This window comes from Somniosus microcephalus, chromosome 21 (assembly GCF_052327205.1).
Source record: "Somniosus microcephalus isolate GS21.2 chromosome 21, FLI_Smic_1.0, whole genome shotgun sequence".
Taxonomy (NCBI): domain Eukaryota; kingdom Metazoa; phylum Chordata; class Chondrichthyes; order Squaliformes; family Somniosidae; genus Somniosus; species Somniosus microcephalus.
In genome coordinates this window covers 64,672,637-64,699,338 of record NC_141007.1, presented here as the reverse complement: position 1 = coordinate 64,699,338, position 26,702 = coordinate 64,672,637, and positions in this window count along the sequence as shown.

The window sequence follows — 26,702 nt, the reverse complement described above, 5'->3', positions numbered from 1 at the left end:
CTCAGTCTTGAAAGCTCCAATTGTCCCAGCATCCACAGCCTTTTGGGGGAGAGAATTCCAGATTTCTACCATCCTTTGTGTGAAAAAGTCCTTCCTGATTTCCCTCCTTAATGGCCGAGCTCTAATTTTAAGATTATGCAACCTCGTTCTAGATTCACCCCCAGAGGAAATAGATTCTCTGTATCTACCGTATCGAATACTTTTAACATTTTAAACACCTCGATCAGATCACCCCATAAATCTTCTATAATCAAGGGAATACAAGTCAACTTTACGCAACCTGGCCCCATAATTTAACCCTTGAAGCCCTGATATAATTTTTTTCGTTCAATAGATTCATGCATGAGGTTCTGCCACTTGTAATTACTAGCAGCTATGTTCTAACTTTTATTTCTGGGGTATAACATTTCCAGTTCCTCTGAAATTCCAACGCTGTAAACATGGCCTTCACTATAATCTTTTTAAAGTGCCTCCTAAAAGAGTTTTCTAGACAGCGGTTAAAATGTAATTTGTTAAGGAGTATACATACCTCTTCCCCTCTGCTTACGTATCTTTGACACCGCGCTTGCAACATTTAACTCCACCCCCACCCACAAGGTTTGGGCTCACCCATCCGGCAACCTTTAAAACTTCACAAGTACTGGATTATATCAAATAAAGAACTTTTATTTACATAGCACCATTCATGGCCTCAGGACATCCCAAAGCACTTTGCTTTCTCAGTGTCAGCTGTGGCTCAGTGGGTAGCACACTCGTCTCTGAGTCAGAAGGTTGTGGGTTCATAAGTCTAGGCTGACACTCCAGTGCAGTGCTGAGGGAGTGCTGCACTGTCGGAGGTGCCGTCTTTCAGATGAGACGTTAAACTGAGTCTGATCTCTCAGGTGGATGTAAAAGATCCCACGGCACTATTTCAAAGAAGAGCAGGGGAGTTATCCCCGGTGTCCTGGCCAAAACAGTTTATCTGGTCATTATCACATTGCAGTTTGTAAGAGCTTGCTGAGCGCAAATTGGCTGCCGCGTTTCCCACATTACAACAGTGACTACACTTCTAAAAGTACTTCATTGGCTGTAAAGCGCTTTGAGACATCCGGTGGTCGTGAAAGGCAATATATAAATGCAAGGCTTTCTTTCTTTGCAGCCAATGGAGTACTTTTGAAGTATAGTCACTGTTGTAGACAAATCAATTGTGCCTGTTACATAACAAAATGTGAATAAAACTGGCCTGTATCTGTATATGGTTCTGATGGGATTTCATTCATTTATATTTATTAAAGACTCAAAAGTCCACAAGAATAACATTTTTAATGAACAAAAAAACAGCAGCACCAGATCTAATTGCTTTAAGTAGGCACATGCTGAAGTTAATTAGAGAGTAATTAACTTAAGGGCACCCTGAGGTGAATTAGAGGATATTTTCTCTTGCTCGGAATATTTTTCTGTATACTGGAAATGACTGCCTTGCTTCCCTTTATAATATGTTTTATAAATACAAAAATTTGGTAGTGTGACAACGGACTTGTGATAGACACGTCAAAACTTCTACGTATAGACTAGCAGATCAGCCGTCGCATTGCTCGTGGTTAGTTGCATGATATGGAGGGGGAGCGGGGGTAATTTTAATCCAACCAGCCCAGCGGGAAACTGACAGGATCAAATCGGACACTCGATTTTACTTTCCATTGAGGTCAGATGAAAGTAAAATCGGGCGGTGTGTAAAACGGGCAGCCCATCCGATCCGGTCAGTTTCCTGCCGGGTGGATTAGGTTAAAATTATACACATGGTATTTTCTAATAACAGAAACACAATGTATTATTCTGCTGCTAAGCTGGGGCAGTATTTAAGATGACCTGGTCCTTCAAGCGCCTCCATTGTTGGAAGGAGGCAATTTGAAAAATTTTTTTTTTAATTCATTTATGGGATGTGGGCATCGCTGGCAAGTCCAGCATTTATTGCCCATCCCTAATTGCCCTTGAGAAGGTGGTGGTGAGCCGCCTTCTTGAACCACTGCAGTCCGTGCGGTGAAGGTGTTCCTACAGTGCTGTTAGGGAGAAAGTTCCAGGATTTTGACCCAGCGACGATGAAGGATCAGCGATATACTTCCAGGTCAGGATGGTGTGTGACTTGGAGTGGAACTTGGAGGTGGTGGTGTTCCCATGCGCCTGCTGCCCTTGTCCTTCTAGGTGGAAGAGGTTGCAGGTTTGGGAGGTGCTGCCGAAGAAGCCTTGGCGAATTGCTGCAGTGCATCTTGTAGATGGTGCACACTGTAGCCACGGTACGCCAGTGGTGGAGGGAGTGAATGTTTAAGGTGGTGGATGGGGTGCCAATCAAGCGGGCTGCTTTGTCCTGGATGATGTCGAGCTTCTTGAGTGTTGTTGGAGCTGCACTCATCCAGGCAACTGGAGAGTATTCCATCACAGTCCTTACTTGTGCCTTGCAGATGGTGGAAAGGCTTTGTGGAGTCAGGAGGTGAGACACTCGCTGCAGAATACCCAGCCTCTGACCTGCTCTTGTTGCCACAGTATTTATGTGGCTGGTCCAGTTCAGTTTCTGGTCAATGGTGACCCCCAGGATGTTACAGCATGACATTGGCAGTGTCCATTATAAATGTGGGCAGAGAAATTTATAATGTGGAAAGGTGACATAAGGAGTGCACACAAATGTATTATATTATGAATATTGATGAGTGGCCCATGCCAAATCAAACTGTAGCGATAGCATTGGCATTCACTGAATGAATATTTCTCCAGATCTGAAATGCCTCAAGACAAAATTCAAACATTCACAATAATTCATTAAAGCTCTCCCTTGCATCCTAGGAGCTGGCAGCAACTGAGCTTTTACCTCCTTATGTGACTACCAAACCAGCGAGACAGCAAAGATTATCTCCATCCCACTGGCCTCTCCTTAACATATCAAACCTGATATATTTATGTTCATGAAGGTAAGACCTTTTCTCATTTAAAAGCTAGGATATTATATGTCAATATACTTCCACCCTATTTCATAAGGGAGCTGGACTTATTGCTTGAACGCTAGATGTTAGTAAAACACATACTGGGGAGATGTAAGGTTGAACATCTTGGGTAGTTTATGTAACTGTTGAACCTTAACTTACAACTGGTCTAACACTAGAAAATCTAATTGTACCTTTTTACAGTAAGAGTAAGCCTGAGGCCCAGGGTTCTTACCCAACAAGAGCACTGTATTGTCTCATTGATTACTTTTGACAAAAAGTTGCTCCATAAGTATCGATATGTTGATAGGGTTAGATTACAACGTTACTACATTACAACAGTGACTACACTTTAAAAGTACTTCATTGGCTGTAAAGCGCTTTGGGATGGCCTGAGATCGTGAGAGGCGCTATATAAATGCAAGTTCTTTCTTTAGATGATGAAGCATAAATACCGCCATGGACCTGTTGGGCCGTCTGGCCTGTTTCTGTGCTGTAAATGCTGTACAATACTATGTAAAATTCTTTTTCAGTATGTGTAATTTTGGGGAGATTTGGCTCCTGCAACAAAATGCCCATCATCTTTTCTCATAATGTGTCTGAACATGTGATTACTACGAGAAGAAATTCTTTTGATCTTTCCAAGTTGTCCAAATAGCATTTTATTATTCTTGTACTTTTGAATTTACAGAATAGATGGGACTAAAACAAACCTGTGATTTGTCGTATTCAAAAAAAATGCTCTGGTTCATATAAAGCCAATTTGAACTACAGTATCGATCAATTTAGAGAGCTAAGATTTCAAGGTGGTAATTTTTTATTCTATCAATGTCACTCAGACAAGGCACAGCCCATATAAAGACTTTACACTTTAGTGGAAGTCACTTCTGTGCCATCAAGTTAAAGTGGGGTGTCTTTAATTTATTTCACAATGAATTAAATATTTTGTGGTTAAAAGGAGAGCTGAGTATTATCAGATTCAATAAATCCGAAGACCACATCCATGGTATAAAGAAACATTCCCGTAAATAAATGCTTTGTTCGGAATACACAAAAAACCCACACAAAATAATTAAACAAGAAACATATTGTGTCATATTAATCTGGGTACTAAATCCATTGTATGACAGGCAACTAACAAATTACAGGAAAAACAAACCAGATTTATGGGATCTCCTGGTGTAGAGTGTATTTACTGGATGATCACATTGTTGGGTATCACACTGTGATGTGTGTATTGCTCATTGTCCTAATGCTGTACATTCCGGTTTGTGGGAGTTTTGTAAACCATGAACGTTTAAAGTTTGTCTAGAATCTTCGGCCTAGAAATTCATTGACGCCACTTTTGGGGCGCTAAAGTGGGGCGTCCGCTAAAGTTAGTGTCCGCCTCCAAATCTAGGCCACTTCTCCGATATTCATTAGCTTCGCCCTACTAGTTCGGGCGAGCGCTAAAACTGCTGTTGGACGCCTCTCTCTGGGCGCTAAGCCGGAGGTGGTGATCGATAGCGCCTAGGCCGGGCGCAGTGCAGGTGCGGCCATCTCGTGACTGACAGCAGACACCCTGGCGCCGGCCAGCTCTTAAGGGGGAAGGGTCGACTGTGTCTGCTGCCACGCCCTGGATAGTGGAGCCCTCCAGCTAGGCCTGAACACTGCTGCTGGACCCAAATAGCGCCTGAAGACATGGAGAAGGCCCGTGAACGTGCGCAGCGCTTCTCAGAGCGTGATCTGAGTGTGCTGCTTGCTGCTGTGGAGAAGAGGCGCCATGTTTTGTACCCGGACAATGGCAAGAAGGCGACGGTCCGCGTCTACAGGAGAGCCTGGAGGCATGTCGCCAGCAAGCTGTCAGCCAACAGCGACGTCCCCAGGACCGGTGCCCAATGCCGCAAAAAGATAAATGACCTCACACGCATTGTCAGGGTGAGTACCCTTTCCAATGACCTCCTCATCCTTGCATGTGCACCTCACATTATGGGCAAAGGGACCTGAAAGCTCTAATGGCCAGCCTTCATCCAGCAGCTATGGCACAGGCATGAGCATCAATTGCACATTCTGCACTGAACACACTGGCCAAGCTATTCCACCATGGGAGGCAGTGCACAGCAGATCATGGCGACACACTGGCCAGGCTATTCCACCATGGGAGGCAGTGCACAGAAGATCATGGCGACACACTGGCCAGGCTATTCCACCATGGGAGGCAGTGCACACCAGATCATGGCGACACACTGGCCAGGCTATTCCACCATGGGAGGCAGTGCACACAAGATCACGGCGACACACTGTACTTAGAGGCCGTCCTTTCTCTTGCAGGCCAAGCTGGCGAATAATCGCAGGAGCCAGACTGTGACCGGGGGAGGACGACCCCATTTCCAGCCACTCACCGACCTGCAACATCGCGTGGAGCGCCTCATGGGTCGCCGGGTGATTGGGCCCGTTGCATGTGGAGATGCCGACCCTGTTCTGGGAAGCAATGGTAAGGACATCACCTTTTGCACCTCTCTCGTCCCACTTGCGCATCAGATCTACATCCTTTGCCACTGTCCGACCAATGCGCTGAATGCCACCACTCATGCATCCCGCACTGACGCCCTCTCCTCACTCTAAAGCTACTCTTGTGCCTTCCTGCTTTCAGATGGTCAAGAGGAGGTCCCTCAACTTGCCAGTGACAGACCCTCCGAGGAGGAGCAGGAGGAGGAGCAAGAGGAAGGCGGCCCATCAGGGGAACCCTCAGCCGCGGCCACCCAGGCCAATGTAGGGGACACGTCTTCCCTGGAGGGCAGCGTGGCGGAAGTGTCGAAGGGGAGGGGAGCTCCTGGGACCTGCGTGCTGCAGAAAGGCGGGAGGGGGGTGGAAGCTCGGCGGCCTTCTCCCCAGAGGGGGGATGCGTCGGAGGGGAGTCCAATTGCTGGACCCAGCGGCCTCCAGCAACGCAGGAAGGGTCGGCCAGCTCGGCGGCCTTCTCCCCAGAGGGAGAGTCCGGCCTCCAGTCAGGAGATGCTCTTCGCCGAGGAGATGGAAGGCCTCGAAGACTTGTCCGCGGACTCGGAGCGCCGGCACACGGAGCTCATGGCGGTAGTGTCACGGTTGCCTGAGTCCATCGATTCCCTCTCTCGGAGTGTGGCCGAGTTCGGGCCCTTAGAGGCCACCAGTCGGGCGGAATACCGGGCAGATCTTGCAGCGACTGGCCAGGTGATTAGTGGTGCCGTCCAGTCACTGGCTGCTCTGCTGTGGGCAGTGAACAGGTCAACACGGGCACTCACTGCTGCCACACTCGCTGTGTCAGCCAGGCATCGCCAGGGCACCCGGCACGCTGCAGCAGCACATCGGTCTGTCCCTCGGCAGATTGGTGCGCATGCTGCAGTGCTGGCCCGGGCGAGTGCCAGTGTCTCAGGCGACCAGCGAGCGCCTGCCATCCGCCAGCTTGCCGCCATTCCTCCAGCCGCCACTGCCACTCCCCCAGTGGAGCTGCCAGGAGCTGCTGCAGCGACTGATGCTGGCCAGCCACAGCTGCAGCAATCAACAGCCGGCCGCTCGACGCCCAGACCTCGACTAGGCCAACCCCCAAGGGCATCTGCCGTCACGACATGTGCCCCTCAGGAGCCTGCCCCCAGCCTTGCAGCAGCCAATGGCCTTACTTTGAGGCGGAGCAGCAGGGCGGGCAGGGGCCAGTCAAAGATGGCCAAGGCATCGCCCTAGCGGGCCAAATATTCGAATGTGTGGCCATTTGTGTTTGTTTCTTGAGGCCGAGAATTGGATGTTAGTTTTTTGAAGGCCGATGATGTGATGTTTGTTTTGGACGAAGGCCAACAATGACGGCCATTTTAGTTGCCCTATTTTGTTAATCCTCCCCAGGTTGTGGGAGCGAGTAATGTGTTTGAGTGTTTTTTGTGGGTTTCCTCTGTTTTTGGTTTTCATGTGGGAAGGGCCCAGAGTTTGTACAATAAAGCATTTTATTTATTCACATTGTCCATGTTTGATCTTTGAAGTGTTTGTTGCCTTAACCGGCTGCGTCTTGCAGAGCGGCTGCAATCATGTTCTATCATTGGCGCAAGCCATTCCCTGACAGGGGGCCTAGAAGTGACGTTCAATAAGCCGACGACGGGTGGCCCTTGGACCTTGTGCGTCCCTCCTGGGCTGGTACTCCTCGTCCTCGTCATCCTCATGCTCCTCCTGCTCCTCCTCCTGAGGTGGTGGTCCAACGTGAGGTGGCAGTGCCTGAGTCCTGCCGATAGCCAGGTTGTGCAGCATGCAGCAAACGACGACGAATTGGGAGACTCGATCCTGCGAATACTGGAGGGCTCCCCCGGAGCGGTCGAGACAGCGGAACCGTTGCTTGAGCACGCCGATTGTTTGTTCTATGAGGTTCCTCGTCGCTTGATGGCTCTCGTTGTATGCCTCTTCAGCAGGGGTCGTGGGCGCGCGGAGCAGGGTCATGAGCCAGGTACACAAAGGATAGCCTCTGTCCCCGATAAGCCATCCTATTGGGGGAGGCTGTGCCTGGAACATGTCAGCCACAGTTGTCTGTCGCAGGATAAAGGCATCGTGGCTGCTGCCTGGAAAGCGGGCATTGACAGCTAGGATACGCTGCCTGTGGTCACACACCAGCTGTACATTGAGGGAATGGTAGCCCTTCCAGTTGCGGTAATCCTCAGCATGCTCAAGAGGTGCCCGCAAAGCCACATGCGTGCAGTCAATGGCGCCCTGCACCATGGGGAAGCCCGCTATTCTTGCAAACCCCAGTGCATGCTGCTGCTGCTTGTCCAGGGTCATGGGGAAGGAGATGAATTGATGTCTCCTTCTGAAAAGGGCTTCGGTCACCTGGCGGATGCAGCAATGCATGGCGAACTGGGAGATGTTAGCGATGTCCCCAGTAGCGGATTGGAAGGAGCCGGAGGCATAGAAGTTGAGAGCCACCGTCACCTTCACTGCCACCGACAGAGACGTCCTGCGCATCAGCTGTGGCTGCAGATCTCTCTGAAGCAGCCGGCAGATGTCTGTAACCACCTCCCTTCGGAATCGAGGCCTCCTAACACACATCGCGGCAGACGTGGTCAGATAGGAGGTCTGCTGGCGGTATACCCTGCGTGGGTAAGGCCTCAGTTGGCGACGCCTGTTGCCCCCTCTGCGTCTAGCCAGGGCTGCCACTCTCTCACGGCGTCTGTAAGCCCTTCTGGCATAAGGCTGAAATTCAGCGTTGCCACCCAATGCAGCCCCCATTATATGCTGGCAAACACTGAGCTCTGAATGAAGGCTAAGATAATTGGTAAGCTCTGGCCTGAGCCAAAAATACCTGTCCAAGTGTTGGTCCAAACCAGTAAACTCTCCTCCTTGGTCTCTGTCCAAAAAACCGTTGCACAAGAGTGAATGCTGCAAAATGGCTGGCCTTTATACTGCTGGGTAAGTGCCCTTTAATTAGCGCTCCCCCCGGCCCGGCTGGCCTGTGTACCGTTCCACTTCACAGTCGCTCGGGACGCCCGGCGCACAATGGGCCGGCGCGAGTGAAGTTCCGGTTTGGGGCGCACAAAGGGCGTTGCACTATTATATGACGTCATGATCTGCGCGCGCAGCAGGGCGCGCGCTAAGACTTTGCGCCAGCGCTAAATGTGTCCTGAAGTTGGGGAGAGGCGCAGATCGCACTGCGCCCGGGCGATAAGCGCCTAGCGCTCGAGATCTACTCCCCCTAAGGCGCTAACGGCTGGCGCGCCCAACTGAATTTCTAGGCCTTCATTTCTTTGGCTGGAATTTTTTGTGAAAAAGAATGCCCACTTACTAATAAACCAGGAAGACACGCCACTACCTGGAATAGTACTTCAAGAGGTGACCAGTTTAAACTGACCAAAGCAATGGGTGTGCAAACCATGAGTACAATCCCCATACACATGAACTGAAACACATCCAGGCCTGTCAGGTGTGATTTTAGATAAAAAGGTAAATTGAGTTCCCCTGATGGCTCAGTTGGTAAATGCAACACCTAATGTTGAGCTCCCATCCATTGCCCTCAGCCACCATGGAACTGCACATTGGTGCTCCAGTGTACAGTGACATTGCACCGCTTATATAGAGGGCCTTTATTGTTTCTTTTATTTTTTAAATGTATATGGAAAAACCGTATAAAGGGTAGTATGAAAATGATATTGAGTGATTGCACTTTGTTCTGCAATAGACAGAACAGCTGCCCAGTAGCACAGTTGGTTAAATCAGTGTGTAACTGAGTCATACAAACCAGGGTTTGATAAGGTAAGACGTAGAGAAGATGTTTCCACTTGCACGTGAGACCAGAACTAAGGGCCATAAATATAAGATAGTCACTAATAAATCCAATAGAGAATTCAGGAGAAACTTCTTTTTTCAGAGAGTGGTTAGAATGTGGAACCCGTTACCACAGGGAGTAGTTGAGGCGAAGAGCATAGATGCATTCAAGGGGAAGCTAGATAAACACATGAGAGAGAAAGGAATAGAAGGATATCAAATCAAAATCAAATCAAATCAACTTTATTGTCATTGTTAGCGCACAAGTGCAGTACAACGAAATGTAGGCTTGCGGCTCCCGAGAGTGTACATTTAGATTAAGACATATTGATGGGATTAGATGGAGAAGGATGGGAGGAGGCTCGTGTGGAACATAAAGACTGGCATAGACCTGTTGGGCCAAATGGCCTGTTTCTGCACTGTAAATACCTTGTAATACTTTGTAAACCAGAAGATTCAAGGTTCAATTGATGGTCTTGTAAGGGGTTTTCGTCCTCGAGAGGTTTCCCAGAGGTTTCTCTCTCCAGAGGCCTCTCTCTCTTGCACAGTAAACCTTGAGTGGTTCGACCCACTTGCCCCTTAGATTCTGTACTCTGGACTTAGGCGCAGGAACTACAATGTAGAGAAAACTCGTGTAGACCAAGTTTGATGAAACAAAATGAAACTTTATTGCAAATGGGAAAAAAATATCAAATCAAATGCAACACAGATAAGAGTACGGTACATGGGAGGGAAAAGCAAACCCAAACAAATCATAACGACATTATACTAACTAAGGCAAATACAGGCATCTTATACTCTACAAAGATCATTATGAAATAAGGAAACACACGGAACATCGAGGGACAACAACTCATGTTAATTGTACCCTTAAATCCACCCCCTTATTAAACCTATCTAGATCTGATTGTGAAGGGCCAGAAACATGCTCACCAATCCCACTAGGAAGTGCAAGGTTTTGAAATCGAGTCTGTGTTTGGTCCTTTCAGGCGTCTCGTCTCCACGTGGATCGTGGAGCCCCTGTGAGCTGCGCCACACCTCTCTCCTGAGGTGGGGGTCGGGGGCGGCTGGACACCGGCAGGCCTGGATGTCGGCGAGGTCGAGGATCGTCGGCTCGACCCTGGTCAGGGGAGCCTTGGGCTGGTGTGGTCCCTTCTACCTTCAGCTACGGCCCGGGGATGGTCGATGATCTCCCGATGGTCTTCCCCGGGGCGGGATGCTGGTTCCGAAATGACTTTCTTCATACAGTCATAATTATCTTTCTCCTCCGACGGTGGAGAGGAGTCCGCTGATCTTTCCCCAAGCCAGCTCCTCTTCGCCCAGCTCAAAAGCTGGACCGGCTGCTGGGGCTGCAACGACTGTCCGACTGTAAACTGTCTTTTAGCTCGACTCTCCTTGTGACTGTTCAAGCTTGCTTTTTGTGACTTCCAGCTGCCAGCTCGTCCCAAAGTCACTGCCCTGTTGTCTTTCCCTAACTGCCGAAAAGTCTCTCCAGATATACCTTTCTTCCCGAGGCCTCACTTCCCGCCCAAAATCAGGTTAGTCTTTGTTTTAACTTTGGCGGGCTTTGAGCACAGCGGGGCAGTTATTATATTTTAAATCATTTTAAGCGGCTGGTAACAGGCCCATCTCTGGTTGGAAATGACTTTCATTGTTTTGAATGTCCTGCTGATCCCGTTATCTAGTCCTGGGTGCTGTTCTCATGAATATGAAATTGTCCCCTTTTGTCTGGGGCAGCATCTTGATGGCCTCTGTCTCCAGGCCGATCTTGAGTGGATCTGCATCTAATCCATATGCATGCCTGTGGGTCTGGTTTCATTCTCTCCGAAACGGCTTCCAGAACTTACTGTGGGTTCAATCCACATAGCTGTCTGAGGTTGCGCAGGAACCATTTTAAAGTGTCCCAATGAGCTGATCACATGGTATGGCGGCCATTTTGTATGCCCCTTTTTCTGGGCTTCTTTTAAAACAGTCTTTAAAATCACGGCCTCTTCTGCCATTTAACCCTTATTAATATGAAATCCAATTTTGCGAATCCTACAGTCTTTGCTGGGGTTCTGCAATTGGCCTCAGGACTCCTGAGTTAGGAAGAGAAATTAGCCAGGGTTCCTGCTGTCTATTGCTACCCACCGACCCCCACTGGAAGTCTGCACATGTGACTGTTCAATAAGGATAAGATTGGGCCTCGGGCTCAGCTGTGATGCCCTCCACTGTTAAATAGCCTACTGACACTCACCATTTAGGCTCACACGTGAAGAATGGCTACTGGGACATGGCATCGGTGGGCTGCTAGTGCCCGTGCTCCTGGAGGGCTGCTGGTGCCCGTGGTACAGTACCCCAGCAAGAGTCAGGGCATTCAGGAAAGTCATGGAGAAAACTGGTGGGGGAAAAAAGAAAGAGAAAGAGAGGCCAGATATGAGTAAAAGTCATGAGAAGGTAACACAATTCAGAATTTACTTTGGTTCTTAATCTGTAGCTGTGGTTGACACAATTCCAGCATGGACAGCTGTAACTTGAAGTAAAACCAGTTCTGCTTCACCTCTGTCCATAACTTCAAATACCTGAAAATATAAACACTGACTTCCTGGAGGCTTTGGATAAATTTAAATGCTGAATTCTCACAAACATTTTAGCTCTCAGAACCTCAAGGGGAATTGCATCCAAAACTGATTTTGTGGGGCCCACCAGTCACTAGCATGTCCGCCTGTCCGAATATTAATCCGATGGGCGGGCGGTGCAAATGCTGACCGAAAGAACCTCCAGCATGCCAGTATCACAAGAAGCTCTGACTGTAACTTGACTGGAAGGAAGACGGGTGCCAAGGTCAGTTGCTTACTGTAAATCCTTTACGTCAGCATAATGCACCTATGTTGAGAATCAAGTGCTGAGAATCATTTTTTTTTTAAAGAATGAAAAGCTCCTCCCCTTATCCAGAGAACCAGTTATAGGTCCCCTTCTGTAAGGAGAGATGTGAGGCTGGCAGGTCACTGATTGACATTTGTCTAGCACGCCATGATGCCTAATGGTAGTAAACCATTTGCTGCCAAGATTACTACCAACAAGGAGCAGCCTTTTGACATTTGTGGTATAGTAATAACTCCTTCGGGAGCATTTAGAGCACAGAACATATTGACTAGTACACAGCGTTTTAGATCAAAGTGGAACTACCGACAGAGCACTATGTTCAGTGAATTAACTCTCTATTAGTCTTCCTTTGCAATTCAAACTGCTTTCTACTTTAAGAAATGTTGATTTATGAATGCTTTAACTCCATTCCATGGACATTATTCAAAAAGAGCTAATGGACCTCCGTGAGGCTTCAGCATCCAGCTTAAATGTTCATTTAATTTACTGTTAAATCAAATAACAGTAGAAATGCTTTCAGTGGTTTCCCAGTCATGTTTATTTTAAAACCAGCACAGTCCAGCAATGGCCGAGGGAAGCCCAATGACAAACAGCAAGATTAACATTTATCACAAAGCTTTTCGAAGATGAGTAGATAATCAAATAGAGAGACGCCCAGCCTCATTGTAAGGCCGTCAGCTATAACATTATCTTTGTTATAAAATGGCTGCTCTTTGGCTAAAACACATTATCAGCTTATTTATTTAATTGCTGTCTGTGGGAGCTTTCTGTGTGCATATTTGGCTGTCACGTTTACTGCATTACAACAGTGACTACACTTCAAAACTACTTCATTGGCTGTGAAGCACTTTGGGACGTCCTGAGGTTGTGATAGGTGCTTTATAAATGCAAGTCTTTCTTGTCTTTCTTCTGACCTTTTCATGTTACGCTCGGCGCTATGTTGTGAACCACTGTGGGGTTGATTACCCCCCCGCCCCCCGCCCAACCACCGCCCTTGCGTATGTTGGTTGGTGCGCTGCTGTACTTCACCTGATCGGAAGACTGCTGAACCCGCTGGACGTCTGACTTCAGCTCATTTGCATGGCCATGCAGGCGTTAACACCCCTGAGGATGGGCGGTTGACCCAGATCTCGTGGATTTTGGGGAGGGGAGCACGGGGGAGGGAGAGGGGGAAAGTTGCCTGCCGCTGCAGCAGTGCCAATTCCCGCTGGCGTTAGGACCTTTTTGGCTGCTGTCAAACACAGCAGGAATATGGCCTCCATGGAATCATGTGATGGCTCCCACCAAGTGGGGCCCGCCAAGGGGGCCCAGGCCACGATCCAGGCTTGGGCCCCACTTCTGCCGTTTGACAGGCTGCTAAGTCTGCTCTCACCTGGTTTACTGATTTGCTGATTCCCCGCCAAGCTGGGGTTTTGGAAACATCTGGCCTAGGACTGGGGGTCTCCGTAACCCAGCCATGCCCTCTCTTATGCCCGCGTCCCTGTTTGAGGTAGGTGGAGTCTGCAGCCCCACAAAGATCCAGCAAAAAGTGCCAGGAAAGGCCGGGAGCCAGCTATCTGGGTCCTGATGAGTGTCCCGACTGCTGGGCTCCTGCCGGAGATACGGAAGGAGTGCCCCTGGAGGGCTGAGAGTATGGCTGCAATAGTTATTATTGGAGAAAAGTCCAACCCCTTTTGGGAAAGATCCCGTACATCAGACTCAGACGTTTTAAGTAAAGCACATCAGCTTCTTCTCACAAATGGCTGATTTAATGATTGGGCTCCGTGGGCCCGAAGAATTCCCTGTAGCTGGAATTCAGCTTTGTTTGCATCAGCTGGCTTTCATTAGAAGCCTAGTGGTATTTCAATGACTATGTTACATCCCACATGCCAAGTGCTATTTATATCTTTCACACATTTAGCCAATCTCTTACAACACCGTGCTAGGATTTCCCCTGGCTTTTGTTCCTGCCAGTCAGGTTCCACTTACTGTTAATTCCCCAGAGCTATCATATCAGTAACTGACCCCTAAGTGTCAGTTAACCTGATGCGACAGTGCCTATCTATCCACATCTTGCCCACATTTAGCATGTAACCTGATCTATGGACTCTGCCATGGTGGATTATAGAGAGCCTCACGTGTTGCTGTTGCACAACTTTGTTACGTCTTCCACCGCGCCACTAATTGTATTTCAAAAGGTACGCAAGCAGTGATAAAATAGGGGCATTTTTAACTAGCGAGCCGATCAACTGCCCGACCCCCCTCCCCACCAGCACAAGGCCATTTTGAGGGCAGGGCCTCATTAACAGGCCGCTGGTGAGCTGCCTACCTACAATACCTGAACACAGTATAACGACAAGCATTTGTTCACCGTGCCTAGCAGATGCTTGGTAACAGAAGGTGGCTGGTTTCAAAACATGAAGCAAAATACTGCTTAACAGTTTTGTCAATGTGCTAATCAAAAAGGCTAATAGAATGTTAGTCTTTATAACTAGAGGGCTAGAACGTAAAGGGGAGGAAGTTTTGCTCCAGCTGTACAAAGCCCTAGATAGACCACATCTGGAGTACTGTGTACAGTCCTGGGCCCCGCACCTTAGAAAGGATATATTGGCCTTGGAAGGAGTGCAGCGCGGATTCACCAGAGTGTTACTGGGGCTCCAAGGGTTAAATTATAAAGCGAGATTACATCAGCTAGGCTTATATTCCTTGGAATATAGAAGGTTAATGGGTGATTTGATTGAGGTTTTTTGATTTTGAAAGGAATGGATGAGGTAGAGAGAAAGTTTTTCCACTGGTGAGGGAGTCCAGGACAAGGGGTCATAACCTTAAAATCAGAGCCAGGCCATTCAGGAGAGAAGTTAGGAAACACTTCTTCGCACAGAGAATGGTAAAAGTATGGAACTCGCTCCCACAAAAGCAGAAGATGCTAGCTCAATGAATAATTTTAAATCTGAGATTGATAGATTTTTGCTAGCCAAGGGTATTAAGGGATTTGGAGCCAAACTGGGTGGCTGGAGTTAAGATACAGATCAGCCATGATCTCACTGAATGGCGGACCAGGCTCGAGGGGCTGAATGGCCTACTGGTGAAGTTCAAAACAGAACGCAAAATGTGTAAGTCCAGAATAAGTGAAGGATGGATCAGTAACTGTGAGGTTGTGGATTTGTACAGCTAGCTCTGCAATCGCATCTTTGTAAAACTTTACCACGGTGTTGCTAATCAGAGGGAGTGGAGAGGACATGGACATGGCACCAAGATATGAGAAGTGAGATGGGCCTGTATAACAGGCTGAGTTAGTTCAGCTGTATGGTTTTGTTTTATTTCTAACTTCTTATCTTTTAAATAAATCATTTCTTCACAGTAAACAGTAGAGTCAGTGGAAATGTATGAGTTCCGACTGGCTGGAGTATGTATTCAAGGTGAAATCATTGTGTACTTTTCTAATATCACCATTGTGTTTCAGCAATCTTACAGTAAGTTTTATTAGCAACCAGACCAGCTGGGCAGGTCAGGTCAAGTTATCCCAATTCATCAACAACTGGTAACATAAAACTCATACTTATCTCTCAGAATGTCACTGGTCCCTCTTAAAAAAAATGTCAAACATTTCAATAGAAACTAGAAAAGAACAGCTGATCCTTATCACACCAGCCTGCAGTATCTTGCTCCATGTCTCTATCAACTCTCATCCGAGTTTCTCGCCCGTTCTCTCTATCTCTCTCCCTCCCTCTGGTCTCACATTCTTTGTCTGTCTGTCACTTTATCACTTGGACATTAGGTTCTGGGGCTCTGCTCTGGAGAAGTGCAGAGCACTTCCACCACTGCATCTTGTAGTTACCAGAAGACGTGATGATAACTGAAGAATATCAGTAACTTAGAACTTTTGAACAAAATATTTTAAATTCTCCTATTTTTGAAATGGTCTCACATACAACTCTGGGCAGCAGTGTTGAGAAACGGCCAACTAAATCCTGGTGATAACCAGAGGCCCTTGAGCTAGTCAGTACTTGACCATTGACCGAAGGTTAGTGAATGTCCCTGCCCTACAAACTCTCAGTTCATTGGTTGCCATGCCACGGTCACAGTTTTGAATAGCAGAGCTAAGACCCTTGTCAACAGGACCAGGGCAGCGGGTCACCTGTCGTTGCTTTGCATTTAATGTCATTATTGTTTTGTTTAAACCTCTGGAAAAGGGATTTGGAATTCCCTTCTGGAGGAAGTGTGGAGATACAGAACTGCTGCAGTTGTACAGGGCCTTGGTGAGCCCACACCTTGAGTATTGTGTGCAGTTTTGGTCGCCTTATCTGAGGGAGGATGTTCTTGCCATGGAGGGAGTGCAGCGAAGATTCACCAGGCTGATACCTGGGATGGCAGGAATGACATATGAGGAGAGATTGGGTCGATTGGGCTTGTACTCGCTGGAGTTTAGAAGAATGAGAGAGGATCTCATTGAAACATAAAATTCTAACAGGACTAGACAGACTAGATGCAGGAAGGATGTTCCCGATGGCGGGGGAGTCCAGAACCAGGGGTCACAGTCTAAAGATAAGGGGTAAGCCATTTAGGACAGAGATGAGGGGGAATTTCTTCACCCAGAGAGTGATGAACCTGTGGAATTCTCTGCCACAAAAGGCAGTTGAGGCCAATTCATTAAATATATTCAAGAAGGAGTTAGATATATTTCTTAAGGCTAAAGGGATCAAGGGATATGGGGTGAAGGCAGGGACCGGGTACTGAATTTGGATGATCAGCCATGATCTCATTAAATGGCGGAGCAGGCTCGAGGGGCCGAATGGCCTACTCCTGCTCCTATCTTCTATGTTTCTATACACAATATATTTTTGCCCCCAATTTTCCTCCCTCCTCTCTTGGAGGCACTAACATCGTACATTACCCCTCCAGTATCTCACCAAAGTGAGCATTCTATAAATGTGAGTTTAGACCGTGAGTATTTGCAAGCTGTTGGGTTGGAATGGTCGATGTGGCTGACACTGCTCCATACGTGGGCGAGTTGGGCTTGGGGCTGGCTGGTGTTTCTTTATTGGTGGAAGGAGAGGGGGATGGCTTGGCGTTGTAGGCATGGACCTTTTATTAGAATACAGTTCTGATGGGGGTCTACACCTGGGATGCCCCCTGTCTTTTCTCTCTTTGGGCGCTGGCAGCCTGCTGTGCGTTTCCAGAATTTTCTGTTTATCTTTTTTTTTCTGATTTCCAGCCCTTCCAGTTCCTCTCATTAGCTACCTTCGCAGTCTTATGTTTCATTTAAATGTCTCTTCATTGTCTCATTCAGATGTCACCTTCATACTTCTTCCAATAAAACCTGTTCGGGCATTAGACGGGATTGGGGCTGGATCGCAGCGAAAAACAATGGATAATTGGGTGGTGAAGCCTACCGCTGTGTTGCTGTCCCAACCTCTATTCCTATCCCCCCACCCCACCCACGCCGCTGAGGTGGCTGTTGCCATCTGTTTCTGGTAGGATAATGACTATGATTGTGGGTGCACTGAATGGTTGTTAAACTCACCCTTTCCCACTTAGTATTGCTAAGGTAACTTCTGGTATTGGGAAGTGTCTACAACTGGTTATCTGAATATACGTTCTCTTGTGTAGAGATTAACTCCATGACTGCCTAGCTTGGCGGTGACATCCTTGGGGGGGTGGGGGGGGGGAATAGGGACAAAGAGAATCAACTGTAAAGGGAGAAAGGCCCTTCTAATACTTTGTACCTCATTTTCTGAGCAGGTGTCTATCTGTCATCGTGTCCAGCTATGTGACAGCACATTTATAGTTCTGAATTCCTGGAAATGTTTGCATCATCTATAATGCAATATCCAGACAGAAAAGCCTTTTCTTTGCATTAATCACTTACTGTGTCCGCTAAACCTGATCATACATTATGCAAAACACCATGTGCAACCACAGTTCATGCAAATACATATTTGCTTTATTACCACTCTTATCGTGAACTTTGTCACATAACTGTTAGAACACGATTTCTCCATCCTTCTTGTTTGGACGAGGTTAATTTTGGCTTCTTTCCATCTCCCTTCACACAATCCTTCCGTTGAGAGGTGAGTAGTCAGGCAGCTCCTAGTGCCTTGCTTGCCAATTTTATCTCACTGCCCATGGGGTAGCATTTATCCACCACTCGTTACTTCTCCCTGATGACAGCCAAACTCAAGAATATATGAGGGGACTCATGGCTGAAAAGCTGTGTTTTTTTTAACTCCGTGGCATGGTATCCTGGCATACCACCTCACTGCCACTGTGCCACCTCACTGCCACAGTGCCACCTCACTGCCACTGTGCCACCTCACTGCCACTGTGCCACCTCACTGCCACAGTGCCACCTCACTGCCACTGTGCCACCTCACTGCCACAGTGCCACGGTGCCACCACACTGCCACTGTGCCACCTCACTGCCACGGTGCCACCACACTGCCACGGTGCCAACACACTGCCATGGTGCCATAAAAAACACAGCCATGGTGCCACCGCACCGCCGGTGTGCCAACACTGTCACTGTGCCAATACAATGCCACTGAGCCAACACACTGCCGCTGTGCCAACACACTGCCATGGTGCCACCACACTGCCGCTGTTCCAACACACTGCCACAGTGCCAACACACTGCCATGGTGCCACCACAGTCACGGTGCCGCCACGGTGCCACCACTTCTGCTGTGCCAACACACTGCCACTGTGCCACCACTGCCATGGTGCCACCACACTGCCACGGTGCCACCACACTGCCACTGTGCCACCACATTGACACTGTGCCACCACTGCCATGGTGCCAACACACTGTCGCTGTGCCAACACACTGCCACGGTGCCACCACACTGCCACTGTGCCAACACACTGCCACTGTGCCACCACTGCCATGGTGCCAACACACTGCCACGGTGCCAACACACTGTCGCTGTGCCAACACACTGCCACAGTGCCACCACACTGCCACTGTGCCAACAATGCTGCGGTGCCACCACACTGCCATGGTGCCACCACACTGACACTGTGCCAACACACTGCCACTATGCCAACACACTGCCACGGTGCCAACACACTGCCACTGTGCCCACACTGCCACTGTGCCACCACACTGCCATGGTGCCACCACACTGCCACGGTGCCACCACACTGCCAGGGTGCCAACACACTGCCATGGTGCCAACACACTGTTGCTGTGCCAACACACTGCCACAGTGCCACCACACTGTCACTGTGCCACCACTGCCACGGTGCCACCACACTGCCACTGTGCCACCACACTGACACGGTGCCACCACACTGCGGGTTTGTTATAAACTGACATTCTTTGTGGGTCCCTTTACTCTGATTGCACACTCACAATGTGAACATTCTGAAACAATACGTTAACCATAAATGATTTAACCAGGTTATTGTGAACTTCATAAAGCATTTAGTGGTAATTAAAAGTATGTTGATTTTGTTCCTGAGGAGATATTAGAAATTCCACAGAGTCGGATTAACTTCCTCTCTCCCCACGTGGCCTCCTGAGGAGATGAATCCTTGCGGAGGTGAGGGTTTCAGGTGGGGAGGGCAGTCTCAGTTCCCTCACCCAAGCGGCCATTATTCAAGTGTGAGCCTCGATACTGAGTGATGTTGAGATAATTAACTTGGAACGGGGGTGGGTGGAGAGCATCAGGCCTGAGCTCAGTTCTGTCCTGACAAGATGTCCACACGTGCACTTCCAACAGGCTCCGACTCCCGAGGCCTATTGCAGTTTCTCGACAGGCACCCTGGTTGAGACTAGTTATTTCAGCACAGACCAGCAGGGAGCCACACTACATTTTCACCCAAATTCACCCTTCAGCCTTGTCACCTGCGAGTCAGGGGGGGTGACCAGAATGGGCCATTGCCGGCCAGAAGCGCTGTCACTGGATGTAAAAGCACTGGGTAACCCATGGTCCTCATTTACTTGATGTTACAACAGCCTCAACATTCATTCCATGCTTGGGTTGCAGCAGATATATTTGCCTGTGCCCACCATTATGTTGAGATACAAATATCTCAAAAAGTAAGAAATCATGATGTTGGCACATTTGCTAAAAAAAATGATTATTTAATTACTAAATCCTACGGGAAATCCTGTTTAAAGTCAATGAAGAAACTATTGTGAGCAACACTGAATTCAAGAATTTGTATGATCTCCTGTAATGACAGACTTAGGACCATAGGAGGCAGCACCACAACAGAAACTGCTATGCTTAACACAGCAATCACTGATTAGAAGTACATTACTCTAAAACCTGCAAGCAATTAACATTATTAATACTGACAATAAGGGATGCAGTGATAATACCCCAGATACTTGTTATTGAATAAATAAAAGATGCTATTAAATGTTGATTACAAACTTGTAAAAAAAACACAGTTGCCTCCAGTAGATCAGAGTACAGTATATGCACAGTACTATTCGCATTAGGGTGAGTTTGTGCATAGATTGATATATATTTACATTCATCCCCACTTTTCATTATTGGAGTTAGCGAGTAGCTCAAAAATGTCCTAAATCCTACAAATTGCACAGTAATTTTTCATAAATTTCGGATACATCCCATAGTCTCTCAATGGGGAATGCTTACTGGAGAGTTCTAACACTGTGCGCGGTGCTATCACTTGCTATTTAATCTCTGGGTGCTGTACTGGGTTAACACATTGGCATCAAAATTACTCAGCCAGTGTAGCAGACTTCCGCTGTTAGCTCAGGCGGGAGTCGGGCAGACCATCTGAAAACTCTGCTAGTACCCGGGTCTGTTGTGTCCCGGAATAGTGTCGGAGTTTCCAGTGGCCTTGTTTGGAGTTAGAGTCGCCAACACTCCAGGATTGGCCTGGAGTCTCCAGGAATTGAAGGTTAATGTCTAGGACACTGCTGCGAGCAACCCTGGAGAAAAAAAATCATTGGGGAATTTTTTTTTTAAATGGTGTGTTTTTTTTACATTTTCTTTGAACACTTCTGTTTATTATCACAGAAATCACAGAAACCCCACAAGTGCAGATAGAGGCCATTTCGGCCCATCGAGCCTGCACCGACACATATCCCACCCGATCCCCGTAACCCCTACACCAACACATATCCCACCCTATCCCCGTAACCCCACGTATTTAATCCCCCTAACACTAAGGGTCAATTTATCATAGCCAATCAACCTAACTCACACATCTTTGGACTGTGGGAGGAAACCGGAGCACCCGGAGGAAACCCACGCAAACACGGGGAGAATGTGCAAACTCCACACAGACAGTCGCCCGAGGCCGGATTCGAACCCGGGTCCCTGGTGCTGTGAGGCAACAGTGCTAACCACTATGCCACCGTGAGAAAAATATTGGACATGGGAAAATATGGGCTGTTTGACTGAGAGTCAAGAATTATCCAATCGGGTAAAGAAGTCTTTTCACTTTCCAATTGGCCTGGGAAGGCAGTGCGTCGTGAGGATAGACCTGTTGGGTGAAAACGGCATCTCGCTGCCTGCCTCACCATTGAAACGCATTGAACGGTGTGAAGTTGCTGTATTTGTGCGGTAGTTACGCACTAAACTCACCACAGAAAGTTAAGTCTTGTCATTTTAAGCCTAAGTACGCTTTTAATGACGTGATAAGTGTTCATTGCCGCCAATCAACCTCTCTGGCACTGAAAATTAACTATTACAAGTGTGGAGTCTCATTCCTTCAGGTTTTAATTGTTGTTGGAGATTTTTTAAATGTCAAATTTAAAATGTAACATTTTTATTTTTTACTTTTCCTTTCTGTCTCTTTATTCTCGCTCTGTTAATCCAATCTTTCTTTCCCTCTCTTTATTTCTCTTTCGGTACCTGATTTGACATTGAATTCACCCACTCTAACTTACACTCCCTTCTCAGTCCTTGCGCTGATAATTTCACAAGCCTTCAATCTGATTGGTTGAGGAGATACACAGCTGCTTGTCCTGTTCACTCAGGTCCCAGATGCCCAGTTTCCCCTCGCTGCGACGTCATCAGCTCGCACTTTCAGCAACTTGCCACGCAAAAAAAGTTATAAACCTAATCGTGCAAGGGAAAGTCTAACTAACAGCAAATGCCGTTAGATACCCTGCGGCAGCAAATTATGACCCCTATGTTTTTCTTTGCCCCTGTAGAGCTTTAGCAATACTTGTACTGTACGTGTTGTCATCAGTTGGTGATTGAATTCACGGGCAAAGCACAGCATATTGCCTAATTCTGTTAGCACTGGGCCACTGGTTAATTGTAATGCATAATTGACTTGTGCAATGTCTGATTTCATACTGTTCAACACTGCGTGTTCAGACTTCATTCATGTAGTGTGCAGGTCCAAGGAGATTGGAGATGCCTTTACCACATTTATCAGACAGTCTGGAAGGGTAAGAGTGAAAGAGAAACAGTGGAACAAGAGGATCTAGCAAAACAGAGAAAAGATAAGGGAGTAATAAACAGCAGAAAGTAAAAGAGCAACCCAAGTGTTACAATGACCTAGAATGAAAGGGCAAAGATTAAACAGAATATATAAATGAACAGCAGAGGGGGGGGGGGGTCCCAAAGAAACAACAACATGTATTTATACAGCGCCTGTAATGTAGTAAAACATCCCAAGGCGCTTCACAGGAGTGTTACAAGACAAAAAAAATTGACACCGAGCCACAGAAGGAGACAAACAAATAAACAGACCCTGAAATTCCCTGCTATTTTCAGAATTGGGAGAAACAATTTAATGGCCTGCAAGTTGAGGTGGAAGTCCATTGCGCTGGGTTTACACCTCGTAATCAAACTGCCCGAGTTTCCGATCGTGGCATGGGCCTCCTTGCAATCTACCCGCCGGCTGCCCATGGAGCTGATGTGAATTTATTTAAATGAGGGCCGATGGTATTCACACACCGAAACCCTGCAGTGCATCGTGTGTAAGTTAGAACGGGCGCACCTTGTTACAAACGACAGCGGAGACAGGTGCAAGTGATGTAGCTTGAAGATCACACAAACACTTGACAACGGATTAGTGGAGCTGGCAATGCGGTTTTGGAACGATTTAAATTTTTTAAAAACTAGACAGCGCTGGACTTGCCTCTGACTGCCTGAGGGCCTGGGATACTTGTGCCCACACCCACAGTGAGAGGTTCCAAGGATCAGGTTTAGGATTCCCAATGAGCATTCCTTAGTTTTCCATTATAATGCAGGAGAGTAACTTATGACCATTGTGGCTTTCCAGATCAGCCGTTCAATTTAAAGCTGCCTGGACAACGGTTAGTTGGGGATTTTGCTTGCTCTGGGGAACTAGTAAGGTGGATAGAACGAGGGACTATCTCGTGACCCACAAATCTTTGACCCCCCACCCACAGTACAGGATATAGAGCGCCATGATTTTACCTGTGGGGATTCCTCTGTATGCAATCTTGATGAAGGAAGTGGAGGGGATCAGAGGGGAATAACGGAGACTGAGGCAATATCAAAGAAGAATAAGACCAAGCCATTATTACCCTCCTGCACAACAGCTCCATCAGCCCCAGGGCCCTTAATGAGGGAAAGAGTAAGGAGCTTTGCAGACTTCCGTTCCGTGAGCAAGCCCTGGATGGCTTGTGCCGGCTGCTGCACTCTGACCTGCAGTCCGTCCAGAACTGCTCAAACAGATCTGGCAGTGGCTGTCAAAGTCAATGCAATGCTTATGCCGCTGGGCCCGTTCAAGCTGCAATGGTGGGGGGGCTTCTGCATTATCATCCAGGATGCCGTCACGACCTGCATTCACCACATTACTGATACCATCTTCAGGACAGCTGGCAAATTCATTCACTTTGGGATGACTCCTAGGCAGCAGCATGACACGGTCATTCAATTTGATCAATTTGCTGTTTTTCTCCAATGTTCAGGGGCTAATAGATGGTATCCACATTGCAATGTGGGCTCCTACTTTGAACCCATTGAATTTCCTAAATCCAGAAAGCGATTCCACTCCCTCAATATTCAAATTGTTTGTCACCACCTACAACCAATTCTCCATGTCAATGCAATATTTGCAGGGAATTGTCACATTGCTTTTATCACAAGGATCTCCGGACTCCCAGCTCTATTCAGTGAAGTATCAGAATGGCTTCTGAGTGAGGAACCGTACTCCTTGTTTCCATGGCTCATGACCCCCCACTTTGAGTTTCAACCTCCCCAACTGAAATTTTGTTTCAACGAGGCTCATTCATCAACTAGAATGGCCATTAAGAGGATCATAAGGGTTCCACAAGGAAAGTGTCGTTGCCTTAATAGAGCAGGACGGGCACTGCAGTGCGCTCCCAAGCATCTCTCTCATATCATGGTTGCTTGCTGTGCCCATGGCTATTCAGAAAGGAATGGAATTGGAATCTCGTGAGGAGGTAATGGCTGCTGTCGAGACTGTGGAAAATGGAGTTCAGCCTCAGGAAGATCAGGAATCAGAGGATGTTTCCATGCTGGCTGCAAGAGAAATTCAGTCAGATTATTACCAATACATTCTCCTCGGATTAAAGCTCTCCCCTTTGAAAACGGCTGTCACTACATCTCCCCAGCCTTCCTGCCAACTCCAATCATTCTATACTAAACACCTGCCTTTGTGTCTCACTAAATAAACATTCCACATCAACCCCAACTAAACCCTGTGATACCTCGTGAGCTGACTGAACAGCTGAGCTGATCAACATCAACGTCTGTTTTGTTACAATTACTGAGTTTACAATCAATATAATGCCCAACTTATTATCAACATGTTTCCCCAGGATATTTAGACATGCTTTCCTATTCCACGTGAAGGCTACAATCTCCCCGCTGCCATGATCAATTCAACCCCACTGACCTATGATCCCCCCCCCTGGACCTGGGATTTCCCCCTGCGATGTCTTCCCACCTCTTGATCACTCCCTATCTCCTCTCAGCTCCCTGGCTGGGGCCTTCCAGCTCAGGCCTTCCTGCCTGACAGCCGGCCAGCCTCTCAACCTGGCTGGCTGGCTGGCTGCTGGCCAGGGAAATGGAGAAAAAATATTCAAATGAGGGGCTGCCGTTAAATCTGGCAGGACATTCACGTTACCTGCATTTCCAAGTTTTGCGGCCGCTACAACCCTCCCACCCCGGCTCCGTCCCTGTATATATTGGGGCCCAAGTGCCTGAAGGCCGGATTGCAGGGCTCTTTTCAGATTGTCCCGTAGCGGCCAGCTGTTTGTGTCTTGTGTGAACATCAGTGATTTCAGGCAGTGATTGTGTTGCTCACCCAATGGCTGGGACAACAGCTGATATCAGGATTGCCAAACACGTAACCCCAATGGGAGGAGTCCCATGGTCCTGCAATCAGGTGTTTAAGAACATAAGAAGTAGGAGCAGGAGTAGGTCATACGGCCCCCTCGAGCCTGCTCTGCCATCCGGTAAGATCATGGCTGAACTTCTCCATCAACTCCTCTTTCCCGCCCGATCCCTTGATTCCTCCCCAGAGTCCAAAAATCTATCGCTCTCAGTCTTGAACATACTCAACGATTGAGCATCCACAGCCCTGTTTAGAGTGCTGTTGCTGGGTTTAACACCAGATGAGGGAATAATAACAAGAGAAATGGAAAAGAACAAGATCCATTGATAACTGACGGGGAAGAAACTGAGTGATTCGATAAAAAGATTGTGAAACTTTATGGAACTAGAAGTGCTAGTAAAATCCAGTCTAAAGCAAATCCCATGGGACCAGTTCAGGGGTCCCAAAGTCCGCTGCCCCTGCAGTGAAAGGCAGGTGAGTCCAAGTCTGGGATAAACTTCAAATGCATCACTGTAGTGTAGCTCTTACAGTCTGTCTTAAAAAAGTCACATAATTTGGGAGTAAGGTCATCATTTATGAACAAAACCCGAAGAGGCCTTTCACAAACCATATTCCATCTTGGCCTGCTGAGTTTTTCCAGCATTTTCTGTTGTTATTTCAGATTTCCAGCATCTGCAGTATTTTGCTATCATATTCCATCTTTTGTTTGCCTTAGTAATTTAAAAATATCTGATTGGATATTTACCAAACCCCCTAATGAAATCTTGTTGTGTATGTAATATGTGTGCTACTTTGAACCTATGGACAGGACTGCACTACTTGTTGGGCGTAGTGATACGCAGTACCACTCCTGGCCATAGGGGTATAAATAGTACTGTGGGTACTGATCCCCCTCAGTTCCCGCCTGTGGGCATGAAGTAAAGACCTATGTATAGTCCCTACCTCCAACCAGTAAAGACCTGTTTGAGTTATACGTTTAAGTCTTTGTGTTAATTGTTCAATACAATACACATACTTAACAAATCTCTCTCAAGAACACTGATTGTTTGTGAAAACAGATGTATTGGGAACTGTAATGAGTGTTCTGTGTGTTTCTCAAAACTGACTTTTAATCCCTAGTGGTGGTCCATTATTTAATTTTCACTTACATGTATTGTAAGTTTTTCCTGTTGAAAAGTAGCATGTTAGAAACTACTATTCCTGCCAAGATCTCCAAAAACCCATTCTAACCTAAAAATGCATAAGCAGATTTTCATTAAATTTGACAAAAGTTCTTGCATCAGACACTGGGGGGGGGGCGGGGATTTGGGGGGGCGTGAAATTGGTCAATGGAAGTCAAAACAGTGGAACGGTAGCATAGTGTTACTGGACTGTTAATCCAGAGGCCTG